At 39.7% G+C, this 8895-nt stretch overlaps 1 long non-coding RNA gene across 1 annotated transcript; it reads right to left on the bottom strand.

Annotated features, from left to right (window-relative positions):
* Positions 1–646: 646 nt before the first annotated feature.
* Positions 647–8692, bottom strand: LOC145720639 (uncharacterized). Its single transcript, XR_014143760.1, has 2 exons — positions 5141–8692; positions 647–1598 (listed from the first exon to the last, which is right to left on the bottom strand). It is a non-coding gene; the product is annotated as an uncharacterized LOC145720639 (long non-coding RNA).
* Positions 8693–8895: the final 203 nt, after the last annotated feature.

The following is an 8895-nucleotide window of genomic DNA, read 5'->3' as shown; positions in this document are numbered from 1 at the left end:
ACTGTGTACACTGGTCGCTACTTTCAAGGTGAAGGAAGGTAGGGAGCACAGACTGTGTCAGTCAGCCCCTTCCACCCAGAGAGGAGTCTAGCAGCTCCTCCCACTCTTTGACAGAGTTTTAGGGTTGACTCTTTTATAAGTTAATTGATCTTTTAAACCATGACCTTTTGAAGAAAACAAACAAAAAAGTGGCCTTTTTTTCCTGTGCCTCAGCATGTGGGCTTGTGGACCCAGAACTCACTGAGGCAGCAAGCTGATTATGGCATCTGGACCTGCTCTGGGCTTTAAGGTGGAAGAGGAATGTAAACTCTGTCCTTCTCCAGTCCCTCTGGCAGAGTTCTAGTGCTGGCTCTTTTATATGCTAGTCACTCTTTTGAACCATTGTTGGTTTTCTGTGCCCAAGGACAGAGGAATCTGTTCCCCTTACCTCAGTACTACCCCCCAACCCACTGCCATTCACAGTGATATCTGCACCCACTTTATGGTCCTCAAGCCAAGAGACCAGCAAGCAAGACAAAGAGTCACCATCCTGGTAGGGGTGATAGACTATGATTGTCATGAGGAGATAGAGCTGCTGCTCTGCAGTAGGGACAGATGTCTGATATCCAGGTAATCCACTGAAGTATGTCTGAGTACTCCTTGCCCAGCATTAACAGTAAATAGACAAATACAGCAGTCATGGCATAGTGGCCAGAGGTGTGAGCCCTCCCACTCCCCAGCAAACTTCTTGCACGAATATTTCCACTCAGAGTCCTTTCCCAGGGAACCCACCATAAACCAGCAAGTATCACATTGTTGTAAGGAGTTGACAAGCTAAATTAGTGAAAGAGCTGTGCCTTCACCAAATGGTGAATGGTCTTCCCATGCTTGTCCTCAACAAAGAAATTTTTAACATAGTATTAGTGAATACCTTGTGGCCTAATATTCTGAACTTGGTCTCTAAAGCCAGACAAACCTTTATGTCTTTTACTATATTATAATGAATGAAGATACTAGGTATTGTAGACTATGACATAATGCTTTTTATCTATGAAACATTTTATGTTAGAATTAATGAAAGAGCTATTTTAAATTTAATTAGCCGCAGATTTTCATCATGGATCACTTCTGTGTGTATGTTGTATAAAAGAAATTAGTTAATATATTTCTAAAACTTGTTCACATGTAGAATCTGACTCTTCTGAATCGTGTTAGACCCAGAGTCATGAATGTCCATGTTTTTCCACACTGTATCATCCAGTGACCATCAGTCTATTGAGAGCATGGACAGTGCAGCATTTCGTAAGAAAATTCACAGAGAACAACAGATGCCGGCTTTACAGTTCTGCAGAGCTAGGCTATTTTAACTCCAACTTTAGGAATGATGCTAAATCAGTCTGATGTACCTCCTTTCTCACCATATCCACAACTATTTGCTTCATGGGATTAAGATCCCACGGCTGCCTCTGGGATTTTCTTCCATACACTTGGCACACATTCTGTAAGTTTTCATCCTGGCACTGATGTTTATGACCAAACAGACAATGACAACTGTCATGACTGCTAGCTGGCTAGAGCAGTAGTAAAACTCCCATCAATTCGAAGATGCAGCATGATGTCTGAGAAAATAAAATGTAAATGTAAAACAATGTGTGCTTCAGAATCAGTGAGATGGAATAATCTCTCTAAAGCTGTTTCCTTATATGATAAGATAATGGTACTCACCTCATATGGATGTTGTAAGGGCTAAACAAGATAGTCCAGAGGGTGTGGTTAGCATGCCCGGCATATCGTGAGCATTTAGTAAGTGATATTATGATTATTAGTTAACCTCAGCTGAAAGATGCTTGTCCATCAGTAACATGTATTGCTAAACTCAGGATTAATAGCTGAAAAGTGTTACCAAATGGCTGATTTTTATCTCTCACCAGCCTGAACAGAAGCATGCTTATGAGTTCTTGGAACCTGCTTTCTCTCATTTGGTTTTCTATTTTATCCTTCGTGTAAGCCTCCTCTCCTACCAGGCCTGAAATTCTTACCATTCTAAGGAAAACAATGAAAATAAAGGGACTGAGTCTAGGAGACCAACACACACACACAAAATACACAGAGGTGCTCGTCAAAGCTTTCTCATTAACTAGTATTAATCAATAAGATTAATATTCTCACTAGGATATTGAGTAAAATTCAAAATAAGAATATATGTTTTTCTGAGATCTGAATTTAAATTTCTGTGCCATTACACATAAAATTTTTGTACCAAAGACAGATCCTCAATGAATATTCAAATCATCATATTACATGGCCCCATTATTCATTTAAAAAATATAGTTACCAAATATGTAAATGTTCCAAGGAAGAGGAGGAAAGTCTCTTGCAACTGCTGTCTCAACTCTATGGCTACCTCCATGACCACTGATATTCATATTATTTATAGAAACCAGAATATTGTGGGGTTTGTTCTCTTTATCATATCATTCCAAAGCCTCTTTCTTCCTTAGATGCTTCCTATCCTTCCTTTTAAAAACTGCAAACCTTCCAGCAATCATTTTCAAACACCTCAATTTTACTAATAATCAGGGAGTCAGATCAGAAAGACAAACACTGAGCAACATGCATAAAGTGAGGAAATACCATCTCTTTCCAGACTCAGAAAAAGGTATATACAAATCCAAATTTCACATTTCACAAATAGGATTTTGTAGGTGACTATATACTAAACAGTGGATGGAATATCAGATTCACTTGCCATACACAGGATTTCACTTGTTGTCAATCACAGACGGTTTTATGTCATGATTATGCATATAAGCTGTGATTACAAAATACTAAGATTCCATAAACGTGCATGAAAATAGGAACAAATGTGCACTAGTATAAATATTTATATACATTAGCTTGGATCCAAATCCTATATTTGCTTATTACCAAAATGGCGTAAGACATGTTAACAGAGTTGCTTCCTCTCCCTAATCCTGTCACCTATCCTATCCAGCAGGAGAAAATATATCATGCAATTCCTGAGCTATCCGAGAACCATCTAACCTCTTCCTGTTGCCATATTCTGTTCTATTTCTGCACACAATTAGAAAGAAAGGAAGTCATGGGTTGGAATGTGTCAGGGTAGTTTGGTTAATCCTTGAGATTTACCAAATCCATAATATTAGAGACTCAGTAGAAGCCTCAGTCAGTGCCTGACTGATACTGGAAATAGCCTGACCAGTTAGTGAGACTGACTCCATGATATTCGTTATATGCTCTAAGAACTACTTTGCCTGAACAAATTCCACATGCAATGTTGGGGCCTGGCTGGGGGAACAGGCTCAAGCTTACAGAACCAGCTCTGCAAATAGGCCACTCAAGAAATTGGCTCACCAGTAATAGATGACTGAAATTGGTCTGAAGGACTGGCCTTTAAATACCCAGAGAGGGAAAATGAAACTTGAATTACCCAGTTAGTCTGAAAGAAAAAGGGGGGGAAAAAACTGTGACTTATGATATTATTCATAGAAAAGCACATTAGTCAGGAGGGTGACACAGGAGAGGTTCAGTCCCAAAACAGTAAGAGCACAACCCTGGCCTGAGAAGAAAAGGGGTTATTTGAAGGGCAGATGCTGCCACTGTAGCCAGATGGCGATTAGCATGCTAGATGGAAAAGGGGGAAACCAAAGAGAGCTTTGTGGGAATTTGAAATTACTTCCATTACAGAGTGCCCATTTCTCTCGCTGGCCCTGACTTAATACAGGTCTGATCCATTCATTTAGACTCAGATATAGAAACTTAGATTTTGGTAAGGTCACCAAGAGAGAGCTGTGAGGAAATGGGACAATCTTATTGCAATTCTCTAAAAATTACACAAAAATGGTAATAAATGAAGAATTTAAACCATTTCCTCAGATTGCTTTGGCCATAAAGGATATCAGGCTGTCCCCATGAGTTGTTGCTTTAAAGCATGTTACTCATATAATACTACATTTAATCATTGCAAGTGACTCTCTTTAAGACAAGCCTTCTTTTAAAGGAACACTCCTCATCTCCCTAGATATCCTTAAAGGAGCACTTTATCCAAGCTCCAGTTTGCCCTTTCCCAGCCTTATCTGTCTGTGTGAATAGCTAATGATAGGGTATTCTTTCTGAGTGTCTGCGCAGGACTTCATTATGTTGTTCCCGGCATCAGTGCAGTGAGGCATGGTCTGCAGTAATTAATAGTTCCACATCTCAGGGCAAGAGAAAGGGTCACAGTTCTTGGTGGCTCCATCGTCTTGATGCTCATTGCCTTGCATGTCCAGTATCTGAACAAGGGTTTCAAAGGGGTTTAAAAGAAATGCAGCAGGAAAGGTCCACCGTAGTTATTGTGGATAGATGACAAAGCCCCCCAAGTGGAAAGTCAGAGGAGAGGCTTGGCAGCTTTCAGATTCCATGTTAAATGCTGATTCTATGCCCATTAGTACTGCAGATGCACAAAAGAAGGAAAACCCCATCCTGCCCTGTAGAGCTGAGAAGGGCATTTGAAGTGTCACTGGGAGAAAACACTTAGAGAAACAAAAGAACACTTCTCAGAAAGCAGTAAGTACTCCTTTCGAAGAAAAGGGCTAACAAGTCCTAAGGGCTCCAGAGTCCTGGCAGAAAATGTACACGGGGGATGTGGGCTAGCCATGGCACAGTTAAGAGGGTTGGGGATGGTGGCAAATGGAGACCTCATGCTCCATTGACAGAAGGCGTCCTCTTGGCCAGGCCAATAGTGTCATCCACGGTGTTATGGAATATTCGTTTTTTTCCAGAGATGCCAGACATGAAAATGTGTGTGTGTGTGTGTTGACAATGAATCCAAACAACATTTAATTACTACACAGGCCAAACAAAATGTCTGTGCCCCAATCCTGCCCATCAGCCTCTCTTTTGTAACCTTAGGAATTTCATTCTTTGGGACTCCCTAAAAATAAAAGATATGCATAGAAAAGATAGATTAAATAAGGAAAGAAAAAACACAAACAGTTGGTATCATAGTTAGGTATGTCATCTGTTTCCCCAGGCCCACAAAGCCTTGGGCATATTTGTTGAGATGTTTGCTAGCTGCCATATTAGATAAGGCTTGAAATCTTCGTGACTTAACACAATGAAATGACATAAAATAAAAACACCACAATTATTTCTTGCTCACCTAACAGTTCAATTTGGTGTTCTGTGTGTGGGAGGAAGACAGGCAATAGGGAGGGATGGAGGGTGCTCTCTAGTAGACTTCTTGAGGGCCTGCTGTCTTCACCACATGATTCTCTAGGTTGCTCTGAGGAGAGAGACTAAAAGCTTGTCTCCATTCAACCAGCCAGAAAGGGAAGGGGGATTGATCTTGAAAGGAAGTTTCTATAGGCCACTCATAGACGTGATGTACGTTACTTCCATCAATTTTCCATTGGCCAGAATTCTGTCCTACGACTGCACTTAAATGCAAGTAAAAATGGAAAATGTTGTTGGTTGAATCTCAAAAAATAATAACAATAGGAAACTGGTTTGAAGAAAAAGATATCTGCCACTATTAGGGATTAAAATGGAACTATTTTAGCAGGAGCAAACCAGGTTTTCTCTCACTCTTGTCCCTATCTGCTGCTATGAGTGTTCACTCAGAATCTTACCCATTTTCTTCTTGGAGCTTTGCATTTCCATAATTAATCACAATATAATTATCTAAATTTTGACTTTTGAAGATTAAGTCTATTGTGCTCTGACATCTCTTCCTTCATACTCTTAATTATGATTTAAAGCTTTCTAAGAATAGTCAGGCTTCCTTTGCTCCAAACCATGGCATTCTGACTGTCAAGTTTTCCAATCCTGGGCCATGTGTAATAAGCAGATGGAACCTCATGGTCACCCTAGCACAGTATCAGTTCAGATGTTCTGGGCTTACTCATGAATATCTCATTGACTTGAGGCTGATTTTTCCCTGCAGCTTGAAGTCTTAGAGGTAGAAGCTTTAGGCAATTCATCCCATGGCATTAGCTTTGCTGTGTGGTCCTCTGTTTTATCTACACAGAGTGACAGTGTTACTTTCCAAAGTTGATATGTAGGGCTGCCTAGAACCATGGCCTCTCAAGACTGAGGCACTCTGAATCCCCCACTGCTAGGAATGGTGGGCTCATAGCTGCATCCTTGCTATGAGGATTATGAATGAGGATTCAGCATGAATGTAACCATACCTTACCTTGACAACATCTTGATTCCTCTGCCATTCAGTTCAATTTATATAAATATGAATTGATGGATAAATGTGTGTGTATGTACAATTTATTGATTACTTCCTATAGCCAGACACCATTCTAACTGGTTTTCTTATATTAACTCCCTTAATATTCAAAACAACGCTGTGAATGTGGTGCTATTATTATCCCTATTTCTAAATAAGGAAACTGAGTTAATTACCCATATCATAAAGCAGTAATGGAGAGAGCCAGGATTTAAACATGACCCAAAAGACACACAATCATGTAAGAACATTGAGGGGCCAGACTAAGGACCAAGAGAATGTACACTCTGCTTTATATGGGACAGCATCATAGCTTTGCGGTGATTAAAAGTTCTGGACATCTCTTTATTTCTGCCTTGTCCTCTACATTCCCAAAGGAATCTAAATATGGACAGGCAAAACTTTCCATTAATGTAACAATATGCATTTCACTTCTGAAGCTAGTACCACTAATCCTTCCCCCCTTGCTGACAGTTGGTTTATGAATTGCCATGCTGTGCAACCATGAGAAAAAGTCTCTGGGGGCTTCTAGGAAAGCATTTGTTGATTACGAAAAGACACAAATGAAGAAAAGGAGTCTTTTTGTCTGGGTGTTGTTTTGTGATATGGCAACCAGAACAGCAAGGAGCAACCTCTGATCATAAGGGATGGCAGCTTCAGAACAAAACCCAACAGGCTGAAGAGGGGAGAGGGGCAAGGCAGAAAAATGTGGACCCCTGGCATCTTGTTTAGATTCTAACTTAACCAACTATAGACTCATCAACCTGCAGACTTCATCTTATGTGAAATAATAAAGTTATGTGTTGTTTTAGTCAGAGTCCAGGTTGAGGGTATAGAGAGGTTGCTAGTAGCCAAAAGCATTCTAACTGTACAAAGCCTGTAAAGTTAAAAGAAAAATAAGGCGATTTGAGGATTAATAAAGTGAACAAATATCAAAAAGATGCACTAATAAACAGATGACAAGAAATGAGTCGGGAATGAAAATTAATAGAAAAGAATAAGTAGGATAAATGTGAGAGAGAAAGAAAAAGGTCAAATATAACAGAATTAAAGAGTGCAGTGAATTTTGCAAATCTTTATAGAATACTGAAACTGGCCCATCACTAAATCAAATTGCATAAGGGAAAGTAATTTATTTCAAGATCCTTCCATCATTTGCCTATCTTTATAATCTTGATCCCTCAAGAAATATTCTGCTTAAATTTATAGAATATGTTTTGTGTACTAATAGTTTCATATTTATTGTCTCACTTGGTATTGTTTGCCCTTTAAAAGAGATCACTGTGGCTTAGAGAGGTCTTAGTTAATGTGGCTGTGACTTTTTGATTTACTAGTAACAGAAACCCAACTTGACCATAAAAGGACTAATAATAGATTCCCTTATCTCAAAGAAAGAAATTGTCCTGCAAAGGAGATGTGAATACAAACCACTAGTACTACACAATGCAATTATAAAATAAAGATAACCAAAGGAAACTTTATAAGTAATGGAGAGGGAGTAATCACTCTGGATCTTAACATCCCATTAGTTAAGTAGGGTATAGATGATCTGCATTCACCAAGGCTGAAGTTCCAATACTGAGGAGGCCTGCTCCCATAATGCTCTACAAAGTCATAGGGCCAGTGGTCAGGAATTATCTATGTGACTATGTAACATTGGAAGATTCAGGTCACAGAAATGGCCTTGTTAGAAAGGGAGAAACTCAGAGTTCAGTGACTGATATGGGCATGCTCTACTGTTGTGCTAACTCAAACCTTCTAAGCCAGCTTTCAGCTATGCTATCAAAATGGGAGAATAAATGCATCTCCAGAACCATCCAGATTTATCTCTTGGCAGAAATGTAGGTGGGCATTGGGAATGAACTAGAAGCAAGTCTCTAGTCTATCCATCATCTATGTTACTCTCTCTGGGCCTAGTTCACAACAAATGTGTACCTTTTACATCTCCATCCATACAGCAAGAAACATGACTGCCTACACCTCCTGAGCATACATGTTATAGTCCAGCCACCTAGAGAAAGACTGAACCTACTGCAAGTATCTGAAAGAAGAAAAACAAATCCATGGGCCCAGGATAGCATCTACTGATCTAGTGAACTATGGTAAGGAAATTGGATAATATCAAATATATAAGGAGCTTCTATTATAATCTTGTGGTTAGGTGCTAGGCAAATAATCCAATATGCTTCTACTACAGAGAGACTGAGTAATTTGCCAGTGGTTGTAAATGTTAGAACCCAGGTCTGAACTTCAGTCTTATAACTCAAAACTCTGTGATCCTCACAGTGTTACAAAGATGAATGAATGAACATGGAAACACCAGAGGGTAGGAATTAATTTGTTCCCACCAAACTATTCATAGCCCCTTTTGGGTCTTTCTATATCCTCAGAAATATTTGTCTTTTAAATTTTTAGTCAAGATATTATCCATACCTGCTGTAAAAACTATTTTGAGTTTCTCGTTTAAGATGGCAACATAAGGGCGCCTGGGTGGCTCAGTTGGTTAAGCGACTGCCTTCGGCTCAGGTCATGATCCTGGAGTCCCGGGATCGAGTCCCGCATCGGGCTCCCTGCTCGGCAGGGAGTCTGCTTCTCCCTCTGACCCTCCTCCCTCTCATGCTCTCTGTCTCTCATTCTCTCTCTCTCAAATAAATAAATAAATAAATAAATAAATAAAT

Source organism: Leptonychotes weddellii, chromosome 3 (assembly GCF_054177405.1).
Source record: "Leptonychotes weddellii isolate Sample4059 chromosome 3, ASM5417740v2, whole genome shotgun sequence".
NCBI lineage: Eukaryota > Metazoa > Chordata > Mammalia > Carnivora > Phocidae > Leptonychotes > Leptonychotes weddellii.
Note: the sequence above shows the minus strand (reverse complement) of the source record. Positions and strands in the feature narration are given on the sequence as shown.